The sequence below is a fragment of the Canis lupus genome, chromosome 22 (genome assembly GCF_048164855.1).
Source record: "Canis lupus baileyi chromosome 22, mCanLup2.hap1, whole genome shotgun sequence".
NCBI lineage: Eukaryota > Metazoa > Chordata > Mammalia > Carnivora > Canidae > Canis > Canis lupus.
This window is the reverse complement of record NC_132859.1, coordinates 33,264,054-33,290,271: the sequence shown is the minus strand read 5'-3', so window position 1 is coordinate 33,290,271 and position 26,218 is coordinate 33,264,054. Positions and strand designations below refer to the sequence as shown.

Below are 26,218 nucleotides of genomic sequence, written 5' to 3'. Positions count from 1 at the left end.
AAGGAAAAGAATGATGGTAGCCATCTCAGAGACCATTCTTTTTCACCACTGGATTCTGAAGCCAGTTGAGATGTGAGGCCCCAACTCTTCATAGAGCCCACCAATATGATCATATCCCAAAAGTAAGTTCAGTGGAGGCCAGAGAGGTAAAAATTCTTCAGCAGCAGCTAAAAGGATGGTGAATTCATGCATATCCCTCTTTTAGCTCCCGTTTTGTCATAAAAAAAGTCAAAAATATAAGTTTGCATCTGGGGAGGAAATTGAGGAGAGTGGCTGTATCAGGATTAGTTTCAGCTGCAAGTATCAGAAACCCAAAATAACAGTGCAGTAAAAAAAAGTTTTGTTTCTTGCATAAAGTTTGAAGGCAAGCAGCGTAGGGCTGGCACGTGCTCTTTCAGTTCTCTGTTTCACCTCCAAAACGGGATTGGAAAATGATAGTTCTTCTAGAATCACTGCACGGATAAAATACATATCCCATCCCAAGTTCAAATGACCACAGTTTTTCATTAATGAGTCTTTGGCAATTATCAATCCATGCCACTAAGTTTCCTAAATGTCAGCTTTTTATGAAAATTTTGATAGCAATCTTTGTGATTATAAATTACAAAGAGATTTTCAAGCTTCATAAAATTGGCCAAGGTTGCCAAATCTACTTAAATGTGAAATGAGTTATTTACTACCTTGTTCCATTTCTTCCTTTTTCAAAAACCACATGAAATTTTTATAATCATTGTCAGTTGAAGCAGTAAAACAAATATACTCAGGAATAGAAGAGACAGACACATAAATGCTACTTTAACCATTTTTTGTTGTTGTTGATGGGGGTAGAAGGAGCCCTGGATTAAGAACCAAACAAGCATGAGTCTTCAGATAATTAAAGAAGCATGAATCTTCAGGCAAATCACTAAATGTCTTGCAAGCTTAGTTATAAGAACCTATAAAATTTAGATGGTAATATATAGACAGTGTGTAGGGTAGGAGGAGTCAAATGGAATAATGATGTAAAAGTAATGGAAAACAAATCCACTCTACAAACTTTAGATATTTTACTTTCATAAATTTCATTAAAAGCATCATCATTTTTTGTTATAATTCACTATGCTTCATTCTGAATTGTACATTAAAATAATTGAGATTGCAAATTCTGCCCGTTTTGCTGCCTTTTTGCTCCCCAGCAAGAGTCTGTGGCAGGCTCTGAGTAGCACTTTCTATGGAAATTATAATAAATATGACTCTACTGGATTAGTAAAGCCTGAAGATTCAGGAGATGTATAAAGGAAAGAAAGACTTTAGAACAACAGCCAACATTTGAGTCCCCCTGGATTAGGGGTCAGTGCCTTTCCCTGCTCTTATCTCATTTAACCTGCACCTGGGCCCTATGAGGAACATGCTATTATTAGTCCCACCTTCAAGAAAGGAACAAACCTGCAGAGTCATTTATTTTCTGAAAGTTCATTAGAGAATAAGTAGTAGAACCAGGATTTAAATTAAACTAATTCTTGAGCCAGTACTCTTGCTTCCCGTGCTTACCTGGAGTCTTAGCATTGGTTAATCAAGGCCAAAGAGATGTTGAGAAAAGATTCTGCACAGAAATAGTCTGGTAGTCAGAACTGGCTATTTGGGCATATATGAGACCTGGGTCCCATGCTCAGAAGGGCCCCATGTTCAGTTTACTGCACTGTGGGTGCCATCTCAAAATTCCTAATGATTTTTGAACAAATGGTCCTTCCTTTTCATTTTCCACTGGCCCTTGCAAGTGTAATCAGTCCTGGGAAATTCTAAGGTGAAAGTAAGGATGAAAGAGAGCAGACTACCTTATTTCTAATGGTATAAACCAAGAAAAGGGTAGGGGCAACTAAAATTGGCTGAGTACCTCTTATTTGCCAGGTATATATCCATGTCATGTTTATACCCATTTATTAATTTCTTCTCCAAAACAACTCTATGAGGTAAACAGGTTCATTATTTTATAGATAAAGAAACAGATTCTTGAAGAGGTTAAGTCAGTTGCATAAGGTCACACAGCTAGGTAGAGGTGGAGCTAGGATTCAAGCCCCGATGTGTCTGACCCCAGTGTTCTTATTCTTTTAACTCCTCCTGGCTGCTCCATGGTTGAGATAAAAAAAACAAACACCCTACTCTTATTATGAGGTGTATTATGAGGTGATTTTACAACTCTACAGAATATAGGTTAAACTGTGATTAAAGGTGTGTAGTTTACAATAAGACAGAGCTGCCATCTGCAAAACATATTAACTCATCCTTGGTTGAGGCTAGACTAATGAAAGGTCCTCAAAGATAGAAACTATGATATGTTAATATGATCAAGAGTAATATCAGAATTACTGGACAAAGGCCTGACTATGCAGTACAATTTTTATAAGGTAACTGCTTATAATTTAAAGTTCTTAAATTTATGAATAGTAATAAATTAGGAGTCCAGAGACCTGACTTCTACTTTTGGCTTTAAATAACACTGGGTAAGTCCTTTGACCTCTCAACTGTCAACTATTAATTGAAAGAGGATGATATCCTACAGTTATGGTAAAAAATTTCGCCATAGCTAGAACCTTAAGTAGGAACCCCTACTGGCTTTCCATTTAGAGGGAGGTCCTTAAGTGAGAGGAAGGAAAGGAAAGAGAAGAGAGAAAGAACCTTCTATCACAGCATACTGAAGAAGGTTCCTTGAATAGGCTGGCTTTGTGAGTCTTTGGCTCTGTCTGCATCCAATAGCCAGTGTTCCTTGTCTGCAATACCAGTGAGCATGCTAGCAAGCTGGGAGAGGTGGGTGCAGGATGCTTGCTAAGGAAGGAGAAGGATGGAACTCTAAATTCACTAGTATTTCTCATTCATGACTTAACTCATTTGCTTTCTTTCTATTTCAATGCCCTGTGGGCAAGGACCTGATGGCCGTGTCTTAGCTACTGCTCTAGAATTGATTGGGAGTGGTTTCACAGTCGTGAGTCCAGACTCAGCCAACAAGAATGCTATGATTGATAAATGATGTCTGTCATGGGCAGTGGATGTATGGAGGATGATAGATGTGGCTCTATCCCATCTATTAGATTTTTGCCATCCCTAGTTCAGTGCAGACTTTGCAGAAATATGGAAATAAGTGACAGAAAAGACATTTCTGTCAGTGCTAACTTTGTTTTAACTATCATGTAAATATAGCCAGAAATTTGCTAAGAAGATTCTAGAAAATTTAGGTCATTGTCTTATATAAATGAAAAACGTGCATTTTCTCTGGATCTTTCAGAATGTAGATCACAAAATTCTTGCATCAGAATCACCTAGCTAGCTTGTTTAAAGTACAGTTTTCTGGGCTGCATTCAAGACTTACTTCATCAAAATCTTTGGATGGATAAAACCCAGAAATCTGGATTTTCAGTGTCCTCAGTGATTGGTGTGTGTGTGTGTGTGTGTCTGTGTGTTTGCGCATGTGCGTGCGCACGTGTGTTGTAATTGGCAGAATCATTTCCTGCTAAGATTGGGTATAAAAAATTACATTTTTGAAACTGGCAATATTTTCATTTAGCCACATCATAATCTCAACTAAGAAGTCACTTTAGAAATGGTACTAGAATTCAGTACTGGGTTATAAATATACAGTTTGATTAAGTAAATTCTTCAGTAATAGTTGCGAGGGATCTAAATAAAACTTAAGGGCAAATAAAAAGTCTTTTTCAAAAAGTCTCATAGTTGTAGCTTACTCAATCCAAAATGTTAGATGAGGAAACAGAAATATGTCTTTTTTTAATTCCCATCTCTTTGATGTGTGTGTGTGTGTGTGTGTGTATACACATCAATGTGCAAACCATGGAAGGGAAACAGGATTGCAGAAGACTACAACAAAGATTAAAGGGTGGAATCTATTTTAAGAATGGCCAATTTCTGGGGTGCCTGGGTGGCTCAGTCGTTTAAGCATCTGCCTTTGGCTCAGGTCATGACCCCTGAGTCCTAGGATCCAGCTGCTTGTCAGGCTCTCTGCTCAGTGGGGAGTCTGCTTTGCTTCTTCCTCTCCCTCTGTCCTTATTCCTTTGTCCCTCCCCCACTTGTGCGCATGCTCTCTCTCCCTCTCAAATAAATAAATAAAATCTTAAAAAAAAAAAGAATGGCTAACTTCTAAAAGATAATTAGACAACCATAAATTGACATGAGTGAGAGCAGGGAAGAAAAGCGAAGGTATTAGACAAATACTTAGAAGGCCATTAGAGGAAGTATTCTAACTTGAGTGGGTAGTCACGTAAGAGCAGGACATTTCTGAATGGACTCAGGCTTGGGCCATGCAACCTCAGTTTGAGTCTGACTCTACCACTTAACTATTCCTGTGATTATGGGTAACTTACTTAATTCCTCTAGATCCCTGTTTCCTCATTTGTGAAACTGGATAATGATAGCATCAACACAACCAGGGGCACAGGAAATCAAATATGAGGTGCTGACATGTAATAAGCACTCAATGACATCCATTGGAGAGGGGCCAAGGCTAAAAACAACTTTGTCTTTTGATGTGTTGATAATCAATATTGTTATTTTAATGTGGAAACATTTTCCTGTGAGGGCATGTGTTAATTCCACTGAGACTCAGTTGCTCATACATAAGGAAAGCCTTACAGAAAGACAAAAGGGTTCTACAAATAGCATCATTAGCCTCTAGGTTTAACTTAGAGTCCAGAGATTCTCCCTGAGGAGGGAACTATTTTTTTGTTTCCCTAAAGTTAGACAATCCCAAAGTAATGAATTAATGAATTAATTGATTCAATAAAAATATTTTGAGCTTGAGACTATCCTTATGAATCAGCCTATGGTCCTTGCCCTATGGTTGCTCACAAGCTTGTGGACCTGATCTAGATACCATAGAAACATAAAATGTCAACTCACTGTGTCTCTAGAAACAGAATATGAGGACACTTTACTGGTGAGAAGACACGAGTTTGGTTTTGAAGGATGAATACAAGTTTTTCAGAGAGATTCCAAGTGGAATAGGCAAATTTCTATCCCTGTTGTTCATCCATATATATGGACAGTGGGCAATTTAGTCCTTGGTGATTTTGCCAGCTAGAACTTAAGGATTTTAGTTTGATTAGGGCAGACTAATGGAGGGGATAGGAGAAATCTTTGCTTCAGAGGAAGAAATGGCTAAATTCCTGATACTTTGCAAACTCAACCCAACATAGGAAACCTTCCTTAATGGGAAAGTTCCCATAAGCTCATCATCTTCAACCATCTTTTAAAGACAAGAAGTTAAAAAACAGAACTTAAGTACTATTTCCTGAAGTTCCAGAGTTAGAGGCCAGACAGGGATAATGCATCATGACATTGACATTCTGTCCTGTCTTATTTATTTTACATAATCAGTGTGTTCTCTTAAGCCTCCTTGCATAAACACACAATGATACATATTTAATGAATTCATTCTTAAACAGCTATAGAAAATGTACTTTATTAATATGCCACTTCAATTTTGGGGAGCATCCAATCAGATAAATCAGTGATAATGGTGTGTGTGTGTGTGTGTGTGTGTGTGTGTGTGTGTGTTTGGCTTACCAAATGAATCAATGAAGGACAAATATGCATAAATAAAAGTAGATTTTTAGAAGTGCCCTTTGAGCTCATGAAACTACTTTTTCTTTCTGAGGCAAGAGAAATGTTTTCTTCCTTCTTTAAATAAGGAATTGTGGGGACACCTGGGTGGCTCAGTGGTTGAGCATCTACCTTCAGCTCAGGGTGTGATCCTGGGGTCCTGGGATCGAGTTCCATATCAGGCTCCCCTCAGGGTGCCTGCTTCTCCCTCAGCCTATATCTCTGCCTGTCTTTCTGTGTCTCTCATGAATAAATGAAATCTTTATAAATAAGTAAATAAATAAATATAAAAGAAATGGTGGGTCAAATTGAGCTCATGCTCAAAAACATTAAATTCAGAGCAAAGTCATATGCAATGTAAACTTCTCTGTAGAAATAAACTCTGTCTAGCCCACTGAGTCTCCAAATTGATTCCATTATCCAATTCCATTGGTTTCTTTCTCTTTTTTAAGATTGTATTTATTTATTCATGAGAGACACAGAAAGAGCAGCAGAGGGAGAAGCAGGCTCCTCACAGGGAGCCAGACTTGAGACTCAATCCCCAGGGCCCCGAGATTATGCCCTGAGTCAAAGGCAGATGCTTGAACCGCTGAGCCACTCAGGTGCCTGTATCCAATTCCATTGGGAGGCTTATTAGAATGCAGATTCCTGGGGCTCACTTAAAAAGATCGATTCAGTAGGTCTGGAGTGGGGCCTAGGAATCTGCATTTTTAACAACCCAGTGACTGATGCAAGCGATGTCAGTATCAGAATTTGAAAAACTCCACTTCATTCCTTCCTGTCTGTATGGTTCCCTTGTTGTCAGATGAGGTTAATAGGTTGTAGAACTAGAGCAAAACATCAGACTGTTGTGAAGGGGGAGTCCTATGAGGCTAAAGAAGCACCCATTAAACACTTGGGTTACTGTTCTATAAACAGAACATTTGATACATTGGACAGCCCCAAGTAAAAACCAACAGATTCTCATTCTTGTTCTCCTCCTGTTTATCCTTTTAACTGTTCATTAGTACTTCCTCCTTTACATAAGTACAGTTCCCAAAAGGTAGGTGAAATGTGGGAGGCCCTGAGGCCTTGAAGACTTGTTCATCTCATCAGCAGTCCATTTACACATGTTACTCTGGGAAAGCTACTTAATCTTTAGCTACTTAATCTGTTGGCTACTTAATCTAATTTCTAGGGCTTCCTGGTAGTGGACTCTGACCTCTCTGGGTTTGCCCAAATTGTCTCTTCTAAACTTGTAATCTTGTCTCCTTTGCTGTGTCTACTCCTTGCAGATCCTAAAATCTATCTGAAAGCACTTGGAAAAAATATTAAAAATATGTTTATATAAGACAGTATCGTCAATGTATTTTTATGTGCCTCAAGATAATTGACCTGGAATTTTACAATTGCATGCTTGAACACCCAGTACAATTACATTATGTAACACATTTTTCTGAAACAATTTTGATTTTGAATATTCCATCCATGACCACTATGAATATATATTTATACTTGTTGGAACCTGATTGCAGATTCAGAAACTAAAGTCATTAGGCATCAACTGTCTTACTGCTAAGTAGAATCATATTAAAAATCCATCTGGCCCATTTGCATTTCTGTAGCAAAGGCACAAAATACCTGAAAAATGTTTGGATTTCATAATTCTACTCCCATTGTTCTGGACTTCTGGAGTCCCTTAATTTGAAACAAATATTTATTTTGTGATATAAGAATTAATACTTAATATACTTAATACCTTGTAGTTTGGATTTCTTGTACTGATTTTTTTTTCTCTCTTTCAACTACATGTTTCATTCGGTTCCTTAAAAATTTGCTCCAGTAATGGTACCAATAACAAAATAGCTTCTGCAGTACTAGGAACCAGGCCTTTTCCTCTGAGAAACAAATATTTATCTGAAACTAGGCAGAAAGTTAACTTGGTTAAAGAGCACTAAATGAACTTCAGAGTCAATCCTTCAGAATCAAAATTTCATTCCTTATAAGACTCTTGCCTGAGAAGAACTGTGAGGGTCTGAGGTTTTTTCCCCCTACTGCAGGCTAAAAGCCTGCCACAGTGAATGAATGAGAGCAGAAAACATGACATTCTTGGTTCAGAGATGAAGGAGAGATTATTCACAGCATGAGCAGTAGCTAGAATATCAACAATTTCTTTGTGCCTGTTCCCTGACTCCCAGTTCCCACAAGTTGATGTAGAGGTCCGGATGACACCTGTACACATTCTGAGTTGCATTACTAGAAGGAATCTTGAGTTTAGGGAATCCAGATATTTTCTAATGGGCTGTAAGTACGCCTGGCCTTTGATGCAAAGAGAGACTGTCTTTACCCTCCAAGTCTATTCACTGTGCTGACATCTTTGAGAAGCTCATCTGGAACAAAGGAAGTAAGTGTCTCTGTTTATAAGACAAGCAGAAACTTGAAAGACCTATGGAGAATTTTCCTTCAACAATACCATAGAAAATACTTTGCTCTTGAACACATTCATTCAAGCCTTTTAGGGATGGGTTTCCACAGATGCCACTTCATTTTAGACAAGCTTGTTGGCTAACACAGCTATGTAGCAAATCATTCTTTCTACCAAAATGGATACCATTTATAAATGTCATTGATGATATAAAATTCATGGAAATCTTTGTTTTTATTTATTTTCTTTCTAATATAATGCATCAATACCCAAGGTACAGGTGAAGTGCTGACTGTTCCATATTTGCCCCCAACAAATAATTAAGTATCAGAGATTATATGGCTATGATATGATTAGGTATTCTTGAAGATGATATTCAAAACTGAATTCTCTAGGAACATTGAAATATACTCTGAAGCAACATTTTTTGACATGTATTTGTTTCTGAATATCATGTAATGTTGCTTTGTCTAGGTGGTCAAGAAAAAGCTTTTTGTTTATTTTTTTTTCTGAATTATCACACAATTGTTCAAGTCTATTTTCCCTTGCTTGTGTTGTAGAGCTTCTAAGATACAGATATATACTGTTCATTTAGTATGCCTGGAGACATAGAAAAGGAAGAATAGCAAATAAGTTGTCACCATTAACTTTGGGCTTCCTGTTGGATTGACTTACTCAAAGTAAACTTGACTGACATACTTACACTGGGAGTGATTATTTACTGTCTCCTGAATCAAGAAAAAGGATTTACAGGCAACAGTCAGCTTTTGTTTCTGGAAGCGTTGGTTTTCTCTTAATAAAGATGCATTTCCATGGTTGCTTCATTTATGCAGTATCTTCCTTGAATTCCCTCTAAGAACCAATGCCATTGTTATCAAGGTAGAGTTGGTATTCAGTATTTCCATTTGCTTATACAAGCGCATTGCTACTTCCTACCTTAAAATGTAAATACACTATAGAGGTCCAAAGCAAGTCTGAAACAGATTTTAAAAAATAGCTGGTAATGTGTATCTTGTCCTTGGGTTGGTTCAGAGATGGCTCCAAACATCTGTTTTCCATGCTCTTTCTTCCTAGTTTACTCTGCTGAGTGAGTGATGTCTTGTCAATTCAAGAGTGACCAAAACTGAAGCTACTCATTTTCTTGGGGTTTCCTACTAATTGCTATCTGTAAAACAATGATCAAAGCCAAGGGTTAGGGTATTTGTAGGTGGAACAAAACTTCATGAATAGCTAATAACTGAAAGCCCATAATTTTGACTTTTTAGCTTCTAAAAAGTGAATGACAGTGAATGACAAACTGTTGATGATATTATTCTAGTTTTCTTTACCATTAAATTATTATTTGCTGGTTGAAATCAGAACACTAGGGGGCACTAATTTGCTCAAGAAATCATTTTCATTGGGACACTACCTCAATCTCGCTCAATTACATTTTAGATCTAGAGAAGACCTAGCGGTTAATTTAGGCCCGTTTTATAAATATTTATTTCAAAACCAGAAGGAAATGACTTGCCCAAGGCTAACACAGGCAAGTGATGTTTAGAGGATACTGCTTTGAACAATAGAGAGCAGATCCTTTAGGGATGTCGTCAACCCCAAAGGTTTCTCCTGTCCCCTTGTTATCCATTCTCCCCACATCCCTAGGCAACCATGGATCTGATCTCTGTCACTATAGGTTAGTTTGCCTTTTCTAGAACTGTAGACTCATACATTAAGTATTATGTTTGTTGTCTGGCTTTTTTCACTTAGCATAATTATTTGAGATTGCATGTACTAATAATTTATTAATATTTATTGCCAAGTAGTATTCCATTGTATGGAATTCTATACACCTGTTGGTGAATATTTAGATTATTCACCTGTTGGTGAATATTTAGATTATTTCCAGTTTGCGGCATCTGCAAATAAAATGTTTATGTGCATTAATGTACAAATCTTTGTATGGATTTATGCCTTCATTTTTCTTGGGGAAATACCTAGGAGTGGAATGGCTGGGTCATATGATAGGTGTATTCAGAATAAATAAAGAACACTCAAGGCTCAATAATAAGAAAACAGGCAACTCAAAATAAAAACAGGCAAAAGATTTGAACACACATTTCACTAAAGAAAATATACAGATGGCAAATAAGCACATGAAAAGAGGCTCAACATTATTAGTCATTAGAGAAATCCAAATGAAAACCAGAGTGAAATACCACTGTACACCTATTAGATGGCTAAGATGGCAAAGACTGACCATACCAAGTGCTGATGATGAGAATGTGGAAGAATAGAGTCTCTTATACTCTGCTTGTGGGCATATAAATGGTTCAGAAAATTATTAGGTAGTTTCTTAAAAGATGAAATATAAGCCTACTATTTAACTTTCCTATGGCTGCTAAAACAAATTATTCTAAAATTGGTGGGTTCAAACAACGTAAATTTATCCTCTCTTACTTCTGGAGGCTAGAAGTCCAAAATCAAGGTGTCAGCAGGGCATTGTTCCTTTCAGGTGTTCTCACAAAGATTCTATTCTTGGCTTCTTCCAGTTTTTGGTAATTGCCAGCATTCCTTGCCTAGAGGCTGCATCATTCCAATTTCTGTCTCTCTTCATATCACCTTCTCTTCTGAGTGTCTTTGTCTAAATGCCCTCTGCTGTTTCTTACAGAGAAACATGTGACTATATTTAGGACCCACCTGCATAATCCAGGATAAGCTCCTCCTCTCAAGATTCTTCACTTAAGCATAGCTTTTGCCATTTAAAGTAATAGTCACTCATTTGTCATATAAGATAATAATCAAAGGTTCTGTGAATTAGGACATGGACATATCTTTTGGGGGGCCACCTCCACCTACCATAAGCAACTTTTTAAAATTTAAATTCAGTTAATTAACATGTAATATATTATTGGTTTCAGAGGTAGAGGTTAGTGATTCATCAGTCTTAGATAATATCCAGTGCTCATGCCCTCCTTATAATGTCCATCACCCTGTCACCTCAGCCCCCCAGCCCCTTCCTCTCCAGTGACCCTCAGTTTGTTTCCTATGATTAAGAGTCTCTTATGGTTTATCTCCCTCTCTGATTTAATCTAATTTTTTCCTCTCTTCCCTATGATCCTTTGTTTCTTAAATTCCACATATGAGTGAAATCATATGATAATTGTCTTTCTCTGATTGATTTATTTCACTTAGCATAATACCCTTTAGTTCCATCCATGTCATTGAAAATGGCAAGATTTCAATTTTTGATGGCTGAGTAGTATTCCATTGTGTGTGTGTGTGGTATTCCATTTTGTGTGTGTGTGTGTGTGTGTGTGTGGTATATATAACATATATATACCACATCTTTTTTTTATCCATTTATCTATTGATGGGCATCTGGGCTCTTTACATAGTTTGACTATTGTGGACTTTGCTGCTATAAACATTGGGGTGCAGGTGCCCCTTTGGATCATTACATTTGTATCTTGGGGTAAATACCCAGTAGTACAATTGCTGTGTCATAGAGTAGATCTATTTTCAACTTTTTAAGGAACCTCCATACTGTTTTTCAGAATACTGCATCAGCTTGCATTCCCACCAACAGTGCAAGAGGGCTCCCCTTTCTCCACATCCTCACCAATACCTGTTGTTCCCTGACTTGTTAATTTTAGCCATTCTGACTGGTGTGAGGTGGTATATCATTGTGATTTTGATTTGTATTTCCTAAATGCCAAGTGATGTTGAGCATTTTTTCATGTGTCTGTTGGCCATGTGTGTGTAAGTCTTCTTTGGAGAAATGTCTGTTCATGTCTTCTGCCCATTTCTTGATTGGATTATTTGTTCTTTGGATGTTGAGTCTGATAAGTCCTTTATATATTTTGGATACTAGCCCTTTATCTGAAATGTCATTTGCAGATATCTTCTACCATTCTGTTGGTTTTCTTTTGGTTTTATGGACTGTTTCCTTTATTATCCAAAAGTCTTTTTATCTTGATGAAGTCCCAATAGTTCATTTTTGCCTTTGTTTTCCTTGCCTTTGAAGATGTGGCTAGTAAGAAGTTACATAAGCAAATTTTTAACCTTATAACACAAGCATGTTCCCATTTTATTAAAATTCTTTTGTAAATATCATTTCAAATGATCACAAAATGTTTGCCACATGAATGGGTCCATCACAATTAACTGTTGAACAAATTTCAACTACTGGAAATTAAAGATGACATTCAGAAGAAATTTCTTATTTAAAATAAGACTTCAGTAAACACCATAGTGTGTAAGGCTGTTTTTATCTTATATTTTGAGATTCCCCCCTATAAGTGATTCAGTGAGCTGAAAGCTATAAATATGAACTTCTTTGCATATTTTCCAGAAGCTTAGTACCAACTTACATTCTACCTGTAAGAAAACTTCTTTAATTGTTCTTTCCTATTTAAAGTAAAACTTTTTGGGGCAAATTCAAAAGTAGAAAATTGTATTTTAATTTGCATTTCTAATGAAATGAGATGATATCCTATGTGTTTTAATCAAAATATATTTCTTCCTTAAATCTTCTGTGTCTTCTGCCTAATTGGGTAGTGCTTTTCTAAAAAATGACTTTATATGAATTCCATATAGTTAAAAATACTGACACTTCAAATTTGTGTTGTGAAGTTTTTCTGAGTCCTGATTTGTTTTTGTATTTTGCTAAGTTTTGTTAATTGGAGATTTTGACATACAGAAGTGTAAAATTCTTTGACATAGGGACATTGTATTGAGATTTCTCTTCATATTTCTCCTACTGCCACAGTAGGAGAATTTAAGAACATTTCCCCACATTTAGAGAGCAGATATCTAATATAACTGTATCTAATTTTCTCATAGTTTTTCTTTTTTGGTAACTCTTTAATCCATCCATATTTTTATTTTGATATGTGGAGAGAGGTTGAGATCATAACTATGTTTCTTCAAACTCCTAAAGTATTAAATGATTATCTCAGAATCACTTTTATTGAATAATCCCATTTCTTTAGTGTTGATTCATGATGGTTCCCTTATCATTTTGTAAGGTTCTCATATAAACGGGTCGTGGGACATTGACTCTATTCCATTAATCAATTTTTGGCCAATATGAGATTTATATTGAAATTTTAAGATGTATTTTAATATACAGGTAAATCAGGGCATCAAGTTATCAATTGTCTCTAATCAGAACTTTTACTTAAATACAAAGGTGTCTCTCAGTGTGTTATAAGAGCAACCTGGCTAGCATGTAGATTAAACAGCCAATTATGTCAGCTTTTATTACTATTAGCACATCTTTTGTTGACTCAATTTGATGGAGTACTCTATGTATAATGTTCACATTTTCCCCTCTCCTGCTTTTATTCTATCCTGAAACTCATTGCCAGATGATACGTTGTGTTTAGAAATGTCCTTGAAACTATTAAACTATTTGATACTCTTTTAGCATGCTGAGTTACTTTTTATTATTTTTATTTTAGCCGCAGTAATGACCAGCTCCTACTCAACTGACCAGATCCCTGATCCCTGCAATCTGATTTAGTTATTTAGATCAGGGCTTTACAACTTTAACACTGTTCACATTTGGGGTTAAATAATGTTATGTTATATTCTATTTACTGTAGGATGTTTAGTACAGTTTGCCCATAAGTTACCAGTAACCCCATTCCCTCTCTACCTCAGTTGTGACAATCAAAAATGCCTCCAGATATTGCCAAATGTCCCATTGGGGACACAGTCACCTCCATTGAAAACTATTGATTTAGATCAAAGTAGTCAGACAGCATGCAGCATAATAAATTTATTTATTTAGTTAATTAATTCATTATTATTATTATTTATAATCTTAGTAATACAATTAGGTTGAACCTAAGGCAATCCAATTAATTGCATAATGATTCACTGTCATTGGGCTTGAAAAAAATCAACCTCTGCTTGGCCATGTGACTTAAACATGATCATAGGATGAGGAGTGACATTATTGTTGCTCAAATTAAAACATCTCAGAGATCTCTTTTGGTTCACCTCTTTCTACTTAGCTTATGTTGATAGTAAATTTGAAAAGCTATCAATTTGATAACCATATTGGTATATGTAAATGAAACTATGCCCTGAGTTTAAATCTTGTATTTTTTGATACTTAGAAAATGGCTCAAACTCTAAACCCATAATTCTTTGAATCATCTTGCCTTTGATTTTAGCATATAACCATGGCTGTCTGAGCTAGTTAGTTCAGAGGGGTTTTACAAGATGGTAATGAGGCCAATGTTGCAGTTTCAATTAGCTTCACAGAAGAAAAACCCAGCTTCACAGCAGCAGACTGAACTGCTAACCCCTGCCACCACTCTCAGCCAATGGCCAAAAGGAACATGAGAACAGAGAATGTTGCCGACTCAGCACTCCCAGGACCATTTAGCCTGGACAAGCAAAGGTCACATCTCATTGATGATGATGGCCCATCCGTGTTTTATTCCTACACCAATTCACTGCGGAAACACAAAATGAAGAGTACTCTGTAAATTGGAGCTGCCTTTATAGCCAATGTAGATCATTGAGGCAAAGATTTGTTTACTCTAGTGGGGTTTTTTTTTTTTTTGAATAATGAATAGGACAGCTGCAGTTTGAAAGATATTTAAGCAACTTTTATTTTTGTTTTCAAATTTGCAATTTTGATCATATATTGAGAGTTAAGTACATTTTTTCCACTTACAAAATTATTTTCTAATCATTCACTTAGAGGGATGGGTTATTATAATCATAAATATGTCTGCTAATATGTTGATATAATAGCTAAATCAGGCAATTTTTCCTTGGAATGAGAAGACTTTTATAAGCATTAAAATAGAAATTGAATTTTGCTAGCATTTCATACTATGGGCAGAGGCATATTAACAAGGAGTTAATAATCCCTGGCAGTAGTTTCCCTAATACTAATTTATGTGTTGTATAAAATGTAACATCCATGGAAATGTGACCCTCAATTTTTGCCCTTTCTTGCAAAGATTGGACTTAATTCTGCTTTTAGGATATTTGCTTTGTTCTTGTTAAACTGCCTAGATAATAATGGATGCAGGAAAATGTTGACCAGTTGGTTTATGTACTCAGTTCTAGCATGAAAGATACATTTCTTTCCACTTTCCTCTGGTCTTTGTATTTGGGTTATACTCATCCAGTCTCAGGCCACACTCTCCCAGTAGGAAGCTACTGGAGTTTAATATCATTTATATAATGGTTTTCCTTTCTCACTGGTGCCTAAATTTTTCTTTTGACTTATCAAGAGATCCATAGGAATTTTCAACAATCTCGGTATTATATTCTGATGATGAATGGATATCCAATTTCAAGTTCTTCCATTCACAATACATTCATCAAAACACAATCAACTTTAGTAGCCTATAGAGAAAATAGCTTTTAGAACCTGATATTTACTTCACCTCATCAAAGGTCTGCTAAACATATTGAGTCCTAAATGAATAGCAGTGGACAAGCCAAACAAATTGAGCCTGAATGCAAGAATGTCTACAGATGTTTCCATGAATTGCTTTTTAATCAATGAAATCAGGAACATGTGTGTTTTTCTAAAATTGATTCCTACAGTTGCAGCTGCATGAGTACCACATTTTCCCAACTGCCTCTCTGTTGCTGTCAGTGCCATATTCAGATTCTATTTCAATATGGATGATGTTCTCTTTCTAAAAATTCCAATATTTATCTACCATTTCTATGTGTTAGGTACTGTGCAAAGTGCTTTCATGGATTAATTAATTTATTTTTTTACAATGGCCTTATGACATACACGAGATATTTTTATTATTCTCATCATACAGCTAAGGGAATTAAGTGGAAAAGGTTAGTCAGAGGCCCAGGATCATACAGCAAATAGTTAAGTAACACATGACAGAGCCAGATTCTGTGTTTAGTCTGTATGAATCCAGAGCTTATACTCCTAACTGCTATGCTGTACTGCCTTCTGAAAGTCAATATCATAAAGATTTGTATTCTTTTTTATTTCTAATAATATGATTTTATTTCTATCATCACATTTGACTTAAAACAAATAACTAAAAATGATACCTAAATATCTTTCATATCACCCAGCCTGAATTCTTACAGAATGTATCCTGTCTGTGCTAATTTGACTTAGTTGGGGCTTCATCCTTCTGGTATTCATGGGTCTTAAATTTGTAGCTATAAAGTTGTTCATGTTTTGAGTAATTGTATTTCACTCCCTATGACATTTTGGGCACTTAAAACATGTTCGATGATATTTTAAAGAATGCAATTTACACCACTTCCTTTAGAAGACTATAAATAAAATAATGATAGAAAGTGTCAAGCCATAATTACATCGAGAGTTTTAGTAACCTCATAAACCACAAGAATGAAATACCAAAGAAATTTTTTTTTCTACCACTAGCATCAAAGTCTCATTTGATGATTCTATTTTTGCAGCATTGATGGAAGTAATCCAGTTAGGCTGACATTTTTATAGAGGATAGTTTGATGTTCAAATAAGCTGTGTTATTTCATCATCTTTATTTTCTTTATGGAAAAGGTTTTTTCTTCTATAATGATTTGAACTGTGCTATAAAGTAAATGAAAATGTGTCTTGTAGGTTGGATTATGGTTCCCAAAGACACATTTCAGTTGATATAAAGGTCTTTGCCATAACCACAGTTGATGTTTACAGATACACACCCCTTCTAATTTTTAATGCTGGTGTTGAATTTCTTAATGAATCTAATCACAGAAAATGTGTCAAAAGGAAAGGGATGCTCGGTCTCAAACATATGCTTGGGTTTTTGTTATCAAGAAACAAATGTCCAAATGTGATTGCACACAAGCTAACACACATGCTCATGCACGTGCTCACACACTCACTAAAGTTTGGATCCAAGTTTTGAACCTGGTGACACAGTGGCACTTAGAGCCAAATACTAAGCATATGTCAAAATTTGGTGTGATCATAACAGCAGAATAGTACTATATTGCTTCATTCAGCATGATGCAGGAAGAGAAGCCAAATGACAAAAAAAAATTAAGAATCATAAAACAAATGTTATTTCCTTCTCAGAAGCATTATGTTTCAATAATTGAGAAAAAATAAGACCAATTTGTTTGTCTGGCTTTCTTATCATTGGTAAATTAATAGATACATTTCTGCTCTAGAAAAGAAAATAGGCCAATGAACCTTTAATGGTTGAGATAGGTTACATAAAATTGCTGATATTTGATGTTCTGTCCTATAGATCAAAATATATCTATCACTGAGCAAAAAAAAAAGTAGTATCAACAAATTTATATAGTGCAGTTTGAAAGAATACTACTCATTTTATTCATTTTTATCCTCTTAGGATTTCATTCTATCTGTATTTTTTTAAAGATGGCATATCTTAAAAAAAAAAAAAGATGGCATATCGTTAATTGTGTAAAAAACTCATAGCTTTAGAGAAGGGCCTTACTGATACAAATAACTTGCATATGGATCAAGTATTTTTGGTATATCATTATTCATGAATTCATTTGTGAGAGCCAAGGATGGAATAGTTGTTCATCAGTAGCAAATTTCACCAAGAATGAGAATTAGAATTCTTTTAGGATCCCTTGATACCTTTGGCTAATGGGCAAAAGATAACCTTAGGGAAAAGTGAATGGGGGACCAAATGATAACTACTTTAAGAAATCCCCCTATATCATGTTTAAAAGTCATAGCTAGATGTAATAGTGATAGATTTGTGGAATGGAAATGCCCGGAACTATCCAGCCAAACAGTTCTCAACTGTTCAATAAGATGATCCAAATCCACATGGATAGGCTGTAATGAGCAGTGAGGTATGTTATATGCTTTGCATTTCTAAGGCTCAAAATACTAAAGTTAGCAAATTATTTTATTCTTTTATGAATTAGAATGTATTGGGCAGCCCGGGTGGCTTAGAGGTTTAGCGCCGCCTTCGGCCCAGGGCGTGATCCTGGAGATCTGGGATCAAGTCCCACGTCGGGCTCCCTGCATGGAACCTGCTTCTCTCTCTCTCTCTCTCTCTTTCTCTGTCTCTCATGAATAAATAAAATCTTTAAAAAAAGTATAAATTAGAATGTATTTGAAATTATCCATCTAAAAATGCCACACTAACTTAATAGCATTTCAAATCTGAAATAAAGAAATACAGTTTCAGCTAGTGAATCTAGTATTTCATACATGTCCCATGGAGATACCCATGGGAATGAATCTTGCATGCAAACATAAAGGTTATGGTTCCTAGCAGAAAAAAAGTTCTTGATCTACAGATCTAGGAACTTCCTGCTAACTTTTCTACAATTGGCAGAGATTGCTTAACTCATAGCCAAAAGTTGATGGTGTACATGGAATCACCAAAGGGTCATAATCTTGAAGGACATCTCTCCAGGGCATGATGAAGCATGAGGAAATGCCTATACCACCATTATGGAACACATTTTTTTGTGACTGGATGTTTAGAACTCTTGGATTCTCTCTCTCCTCCCTGCCAACAGCACCCAGTTCCCACTGCCAGTTTGTTTCTCTGAGCTCAGTTTATCTAAAGTGGCCATACTTCAAGGGTTGACCTTTTCTTTCTTCAGATGCGTTAATATCATGGATTAAACTCTGTAGTTGGTCTCAATCCATGGCTATTCTCATAGACCTAGAAGAAGTGTTGATTCAATGCTTACAGGATAACTTTATTCCTTTATCTACAAGCAATTTGGAGGGGTGAAAGGCACTTTACAATTGCCCCCATTTAACAAGAAATTAAGATCTAAATCTGACTCTATTGTTGCTGTTTTTAACTGCCTGATTATAATTCCTTAGATTCTTTAGTTCAGGGAATTTATACCATATCTCATTCTCATGATCTTCATTCTATGTACTCTTCTTTTGACTTATAATTCATAAAAATTTTTATAATCTTAACAGCTATTATATGAGTAGAAAAAATTCCTTTTATAGTACAGGGCAATCCCAGCAAAGATGACACCAAAACCTTGTCAATCAACCTTATAGGTTGAAAAATCCCAAGTAATATATGAACAAATTCAATCTAGCAAAACATAAAAACAATAACAAACCATAATCACAACAGTTAGTTCTTAAAGACATAAGAAATTTTACTAATAGTCTGTTTTTATAGTTCATCTTATTAATAGGTTAAACAAGGAAAATTTAATCATGTCTGTGTTCAGAAAGTACTTGATTTAATATGCATTGCTAATGAAAATTCTTAATGAAACATAGACATCTATTTACTTAAAATGATAAAGATTATTTATTTGAAACAAACATTAGATTTTTCACTCATAAGATTCTATATGTATTTGTGTTAAAACAAGAAACAAGAAGAAGATAACAAATTTACTGACATGAAAAAAAAATAGTGATGAGAAAGGGGAAGTAAAAAAAAATCACCATTTGTCTATATTGAAAATTTAAGAGAACCAACTGGAAAAAAAGCTATTAAAATAGTCAAGGGTTTAGTATTATAAAATTTTTCACTACACCCCTTACAAAAATAAATCCACAAAAATAGAGTACTTACTAGCCATAATCAATTAAAAAATAAACAGAAAAAACCCACATATCACAATAGCAACCCTAAAATAAAAATAACTAGGAATAAGTATAAAAATAAATGGATAAGCCTACCAAAAAAAAATGACTATCCTGAAAAAAATACAAAATAACTTGGAAGAAGGTGAGATTTAACAGGATAATATTCTATACTTCTCAACAAAAAGAATCAATACTTTAGACATTAAATTCTCCCCAATGTAATCCAACTACTGAATGCATCTGAAATCAGAATCACCAAGGGGTTCTTTCAATAATGTGACAAAATAATGTACAAATCCATGTGAAATAAATTGAAAAGCAAAACTAGCCAATAACTTATTTAAAAATCAATGGTCCCAAAAGATTAAGAACGATTATATTAAAAGAAAAGATTTGATCAAGTTTCAACATAAAATGTAGTACTCTATGCAATGAAGAAAAATCACAACCAAAATTAAAACACTGTAAACATGATGGGAAAATACCTACAAGACAAGATTTAAAAAATATATATATATAAAGCAGTCTTACAAATATGAAGGAAAGAGAGTATTCCTATAGAATCCACAAGACCATAGGCCAGCAAAACTTTTCTGTAAAGGACAAATGATAAATACTTTCGGCTTTGCAAGCACCGCAATTCTGTTGGTTACTCAACTTAGCCCTTGTAGCACAAAAGCAGCCATAGACAATGCACAAAGAAATAGGTATGACTGTATTCCAATGAAAGTTTACTTAGAAAAATAGGAAATGGGACAAGTTGGCCCACAGACCACAGGGTGTCAATTCCTGCAATAGACTTTCTAGGACTTGTTCACAGCTATATGCCAGGTATACCTAGAAGTAAGATGGCATATATAAAATGCTCAACAAATATATGTTGAAAGAACAAGTAAATAAATGAATAGAAATAGGACAACCCACAAAAAATTAAAATCAACAGTAAAATATGTAAAATTGTTCAAACTCACAGAATGAAAGAGAGACAAATTAAAATCATGGCATAACACTTTTTTTCACAAGGTTTGTTTCTTTAATGATAATTCTTAGATTTGGTAAGGGTAAAGGCTCAAGCATGTCCTCGTATGCTGCTGGTAGGCATTTTTACCCTTTTTCTTTAGTTATATACATAGGGAATAGTGTAGAAAATAATATCAGAGGAACTGTGTATCCTCTCCCTCCATTGGCAGTGTTCAGATTCTTTAGGTCCATTCTTAAAAATTATTGAGAACCTCAAAGAGCTTTTGTCTGTTAATGTTTATATTTACCAGATTAGAAATTAAAGCAGAAACATTTAAACTGTTTGTAATTCATTTAAAATAGCAATATAAACTCTTTACATTTTAACATAAATATTTTCATGACAACTACATTTTCCAAAGAAAAAGAAATTATTGAAAAGAGTGACACTGTTTTATATTTTTGCAAGTCTCATTAATGTCTTGCCTGAAAGAAGATCACTGGATTCTCATAACTGCTTCTGAATTTATTCTGTTGTGCCATGCTTTTTTGGTGAAGTATATGCAGAAAGTCTTCAAACAGTTTTGTAATTGGAAAAGAGAAAAGTATCTTCATAGCCTTTCCTGAAAAACAAAAATTCTGCTTTGAGAGTACACCAAAATGCAACAAGTGGTAGTTCCTTTTATAAAAAAGATTTTATTTATTTGAAAAAGAGAGCGAGAGAGCACAAGCAGGGGAAATGCCAGAGGGAGAGGGAGAAGCAGCTTCCCTACTGAGCTGGGAGTCTGACTCAGGGCTCCATCCCAGGACCCTGATCCCAGGACCCTGGGATCATGACTTGAGCAGAAGGCAGACAGTTAACCAACTGAGCCACCCAGGTACCTCATCAAGTGGGAGTTCCTAACAGGTAGTTGCAATGTGGAACCTAAAACCATTATCACTGAACCTCTCATATTTCATTACACTAAAATCTAATCATTTATCCTGCACTTTGAGTAGATATTTTACTCATGCATGGTCTTGTAGCATCATGCACTGACCATGTAGAAAATATTGGTTCAATGAGTAATGCAGATTTCCAGATATGGATACATATTGTCATATAATATTCAAGATTCTGTTTACCAGGTCTCCACTGATCTCAAAAAAGCCTTTAGGTATAGGAAACAGTCAAGCCCTCAGTGGTGGATGTAAGTTTTCCAAAATTCTGATTTTCATTTGAAAGCTTGAAATTTTATCATTGACAAAAATTGCTGTCAGTTGTCTTCTTTCACTTTTTGAGAAAAAGATGGCCAAACACCCAAGTCTGAATAACCATAATTTGTCTCTTATTAATTCTTTTAAGAAAAAAATGATGTTCTGTGAAGAAAGCAGGTAGTTCAGTTCACAATTGAATCATCATACTTATATATGCAACAGAAGTGCTATATTCATTACTATTTTGTCATTCAGAATATTTTTTTAAAGGTAGTCTAATGTTGAGATTTAATTAAAATCATTTTTATTGCTTCGTTAAGGACACTCAAATGAAACTGGCTATAGCGTGAATGGCAGGAAAAGCACAGTGACTATTCATGCAGTTGGTGCCGCTATCTCGATCCATGCTAAGTTGTCACAGGTATACCCACCACTGATTTTGCACCATCAGTGCAAATGTCAACATGGTGGAAAAGACATAAAATTTTAAAATTTTGCATAAATAATTCCACCCTTTATGTATGCTTTGACCAAGATTTTTTTCATGTAATATTATGCCCTTATGTTTTTGAGACAGATATAGGCTGATAGATTAGATCTAGTTCATATATCTTTTGTTTTGTTTATTTATTTATTTATTTGAGAGAGAGAAAGAGCATAGAGGGCCAGAAGGGGAGAGAGAATCTCAAGAAGACTCCATACTGAGCATAGAGCCTGCACAGGGCTCGATCTCATGACCTTGAGATCATGACCTGAGCCTAAACAAAGAGTCAGACACTTAACTGACTGAGCCACCAAGGTCCCCCTCTAGTTCATATATTTTAACTGCTGTGTATATTTATTTCTTTGTTCCTGTACTGATGGATATTTAAGTTATATCCAACTTTTTACTACTGTATTTCCTCAAGCAAGAGTAACTCTAGGGATGCCTGGGTGGCTCAGTGGTTAAGCTTCCGACTCTTGGTTTTGGTTCAGGTAATGATCTCAGGGTCATGAGATCCAGCCCTGCATTGTTTGTGCTCCTCAGCAGGGAAGTCAGCTTTCCCTCTCTAGCCCTCTGCCCGCCCTCTTGCTTTGTGCATGCATTTGCATGCTTGTTCTCTCAAATAAGTAAATAAATCTTTTTTTTTTAAAGAGTCCCTCTAGGTTGTATATCATAATATGGACTTCCTAGGTCTAAGAGTATGTATATACTCAGTTTTTCCTTATGTTGATTATGAAATTGCCCTTAACAAGGCTTTACGTTTACAGCCCAATGTGGTTTTTAACTGGTACTCTCTTTCTAGGGGGAGTTTGGCAAATGTGTGTCAAGCAGTCTAAGGAAGACAATTTTTGAACCAGAAATTTCAATTCTAAAAATTGAGTATGAAGGTCATTTGGCCAGGAATGAGTACAACTTTTTACGAAGTTGCTTACGATTATTTATAAAGTAGAAAATCTAGACAAAACCTTCTAAATGTTTAATATTAGGTGACAAATTAAAAATATATTGTGGGTATCTATTCATGGATATTCTGTAACCATTTTATATCCTAATTTTATTTAATTGATACATTTTTATCTAACTGTATTTGTCAAAATAGACCATGGAAGTGCAGGTAATTTTTTTTCCTCTTTGTGTGTGTGTGTGTGTGTGTGTTCAAAATTTTCTTGTTATTGAGAACATGCTCTTATAAAGAAAAGAAAGAAGGGAGAGAACACGGACAGATGGCTTAGAGCTTATATTTTAAAACCTCATCCCAAACTAAGTGTCAGGTGAGGCCAAAAAAGTAAAACAAAGTACACAAATTTGACACAGCATAGGGAATGATTTTTAAAAGCCTCCTGAAACCCCCAGAGATTTTGATTTGGTGGGACTGGGGATCAATGAGTCTCTGAAATGCATAAACCTCACACCTTAAGAAACACTAATTCAGAAACTAGAGCTAATTCCACCTGACTTGTCTGCATTAATGAAAAATAAGGAACCTTGTCATTTATAATATTTGTTAGGCAAAAGAGACAAGCAATGGCTAGGGTAGTTCTGGTGGTACCTTTCCTCCTGGAGGCTGGAAACTGAAGGCAGGAGCCTCTGCAACCACATCCTGAGGCAGGAAGGAGCTCTCTTTCCTGCAAACCTGTCCCAGACTTAGCTTTCTTCTCCTTGGCATTGGCAGTCTGCCCTGAAGCAGACAAGGTCAAGTCTGCAGGTGGTGGCTCCAGGTGTTCCTCCTCACTTCTCTCTCATCCCTCCTTCCCCTGTTTCCCTGGCATTTGGGTCACTTCCTCTGCAAATTTGAGCATCAGAATCTTTAGGTGAGCTTGCTAAGACACGTATTCCTGGCCCCCAACTCAGAGCTTCAGATTCCATAGTTTGTATTTATAAAAAGCTTCCAGGTGATGAAACTTCTAGCCCATGAACTACACAGAGGTAAAGATAATGTTTAGACTCACCAGAGAGAGAGACTCAGGGGCTGAGCAATAAAATAGTATTCACTAGAATTCCCATCAGATAGTTATCTAGAAATGCAGATGTGGATGGAGTAATAGTAACAGCATTAGTAGTGGGAGTAGTAATAAGAATAGTAATAGTAATAATAGAGATAGCAACAATAGAAATATTAATAATGAGATCACATAAAGAAAGTCTATTTTTCTTCCTGTGTTTTGATGAAAGTCTTGAACATGGTGTTGCGAGACCAGAGACAAGATTTCGGATGCAAAAGTGTTATGAAATCGCGAATTAAAAAAAATGTCTCTTTAAATTGACTGTGTTACATTTTTAGTGGAAGCAAGGTCTTTAAAAACATGCCAGACCTTATGATCCAGAAAAAGCTGTTTCTTTTCCTCCTGCAGGGTATTATTTATCTTTGGTTAATAGATTCAGCCAAGCCATTTTTATAGCCTCACATGTTATCAAAAAGTGTTTTTATTTCTCAATCTAACTACTCCCTTTCTCAACCTATTGCATTAATTCTGCCTGTAGTGGCCAAGTATAAACTGAAGTCTAGATAAAAGGGATTTTTTCAAAACCCCATTTGTGTTTTTCCTTTTTGTGTTAAATTATAAATACAGTAATTGGCAGTTAATGAGATGTAAGTGCTGTAGCCTCAGACTCTTTGGGTTACTCATGTCTCTGCACCATTTTCACCCGGCCCTCATTTTCCACACACCAGACCTATAATTATGCCAAAATTTATCCAAGCCAGAGAATATTTTGCTTTTCCCTGTTGCTACCTACAGACCGTAAAGTTCTGGAAAGCATTGGACATGCAAAACTAATTTTAAACCCCCCTAGCAAAAATTCTGAGGGGCAACTCAATAAGATATAATTAAAGACGTGTGCATGATAGATTTCAGAGATCACTGAGGCATCTCATCTAGAAAGCATCTGATCTAGCTGTCTGGCTTTCATATCAACCCCATTTTGCAGATGAATTAGCCACAGCTTATAAAAACAAAATATATGTGAAACTGGGATTTGAACTGGAGATCTATCTGGCCCTAATCCCTGTGCCTTTTCAAGGGGGTTCAACGGGTGTCTTTTGCCTCTCTAAACGGTGTTTTTTTTTTTTTTTTTTTTTTTTTTTGCATCATTCTGTTGCCAGCCTACCTTGAACTCTTTCATCACCTGGTTGAATGTTTTTCATGAGCTTTTAAAGTTTCCTTTATATGATTTGTACAGTATCTTTTAACAATGTCTTTTAACAATGGTGTCCTTGCACCAGATGTTTTGATGTACTAAATTTACACATATACCTGAGTGAGGAAGACACATGACTTTTGTTTTGTACAAACAAAAACAAAAACAAACAAAAACCCCTCCAGGTCTCATGTTTACATTGAAAATGTCAGTCTTTGTTTCCACTCAAGTGCTAATCTTTCTAAAAATGTCCCTCACATTGAAGGACATCCAAAAGGCAGTAACTTATTAGAACCTTGGGTTCAGATTACAAATACATTTGGCTAGCTCAGCGTTAAAGTTCAAATTATCTCAGAATTATTTTAAATATTTGTACAGGAACACTGATTAGTTTACTAGTGTGTTGCCTCATAACTATCCACTAATAACCACCTTGGTCTGTGATCGTTAACTCCAAGGGCTCAAGCGAGTTCTGGACAAAGGTAATTTGCTTCAGTGTCTGAAGCTGTCATATGATGTCTTTTCCCTAGGACGTGGAAGAGTTGACTCAGAAAAGGAATTTGAAATGGATTTTTAGACCGCGTTTTATTATTTGCACAGAAGAATTGAAAAGGAAGTTCTGATGAGGTAATGTCCTCTCCTCTCTGCCCCCTTTTTTGTAGTTAGTATTTCCTAATTATTTACATTTAAACTGGAGATCAGTAGCATGGAGTAGGGGAAAGAATGTCAGTGTGGGAGTCAGGATACCTGGGATTTAGTGCTGGCTCTGTGATTCAACTCATGACCTTAGACAAGTCATTTAGTTTCTCTGGGTGTTGGTTTCTATAAATGAGAAGTGACACAAGGTCATTCCTTAGCTGTAGAGTCTGTATGTATGTGCATTCTGCAAAAAGAAGCTAAACTAGCTAGAAAACAACAGACC

The 26,218-nt window shown here is 35.7% G+C and overlaps 1 protein-coding gene and 1 long non-coding RNA gene across 23 annotated transcripts in view; one reads left to right on the top strand and one right to left on the bottom strand.

The window, feature by feature from the left end:
• Positions 1-26,218, top strand: part of THRB (thyroid hormone receptor beta) — a 372,339-nt gene that overhangs the window by 66,999 nt on the left and 279,122 nt on the right. For 10 of the 22 annotated variants that reach the window (XM_072792979.1, XM_072792998.1, XM_072793000.1 and 7 more), the window contains one exon: positions 25,827-25,923. The exons of the other annotated variants lie outside the window; for them this stretch is intronic. The gene's annotated coding sequence lies outside the window, so the exon portion shown is untranslated. The remainder of the gene's footprint in view (positions 1-25,826; positions 25,924-26,218) is intronic. 22 annotated transcript variants of the gene reach the window in all.
• On the bottom strand, positions 8,206-23,817 carry LOC140614124 (uncharacterized). Its single transcript, XR_012015015.1, has 3 exons — positions 23,708-23,817; positions 20,964-21,100; positions 8,206-9,155 (listed from the first exon to the last, which is right to left on the bottom strand). It is a non-coding gene; the product is annotated as an uncharacterized lncRNA (long non-coding RNA).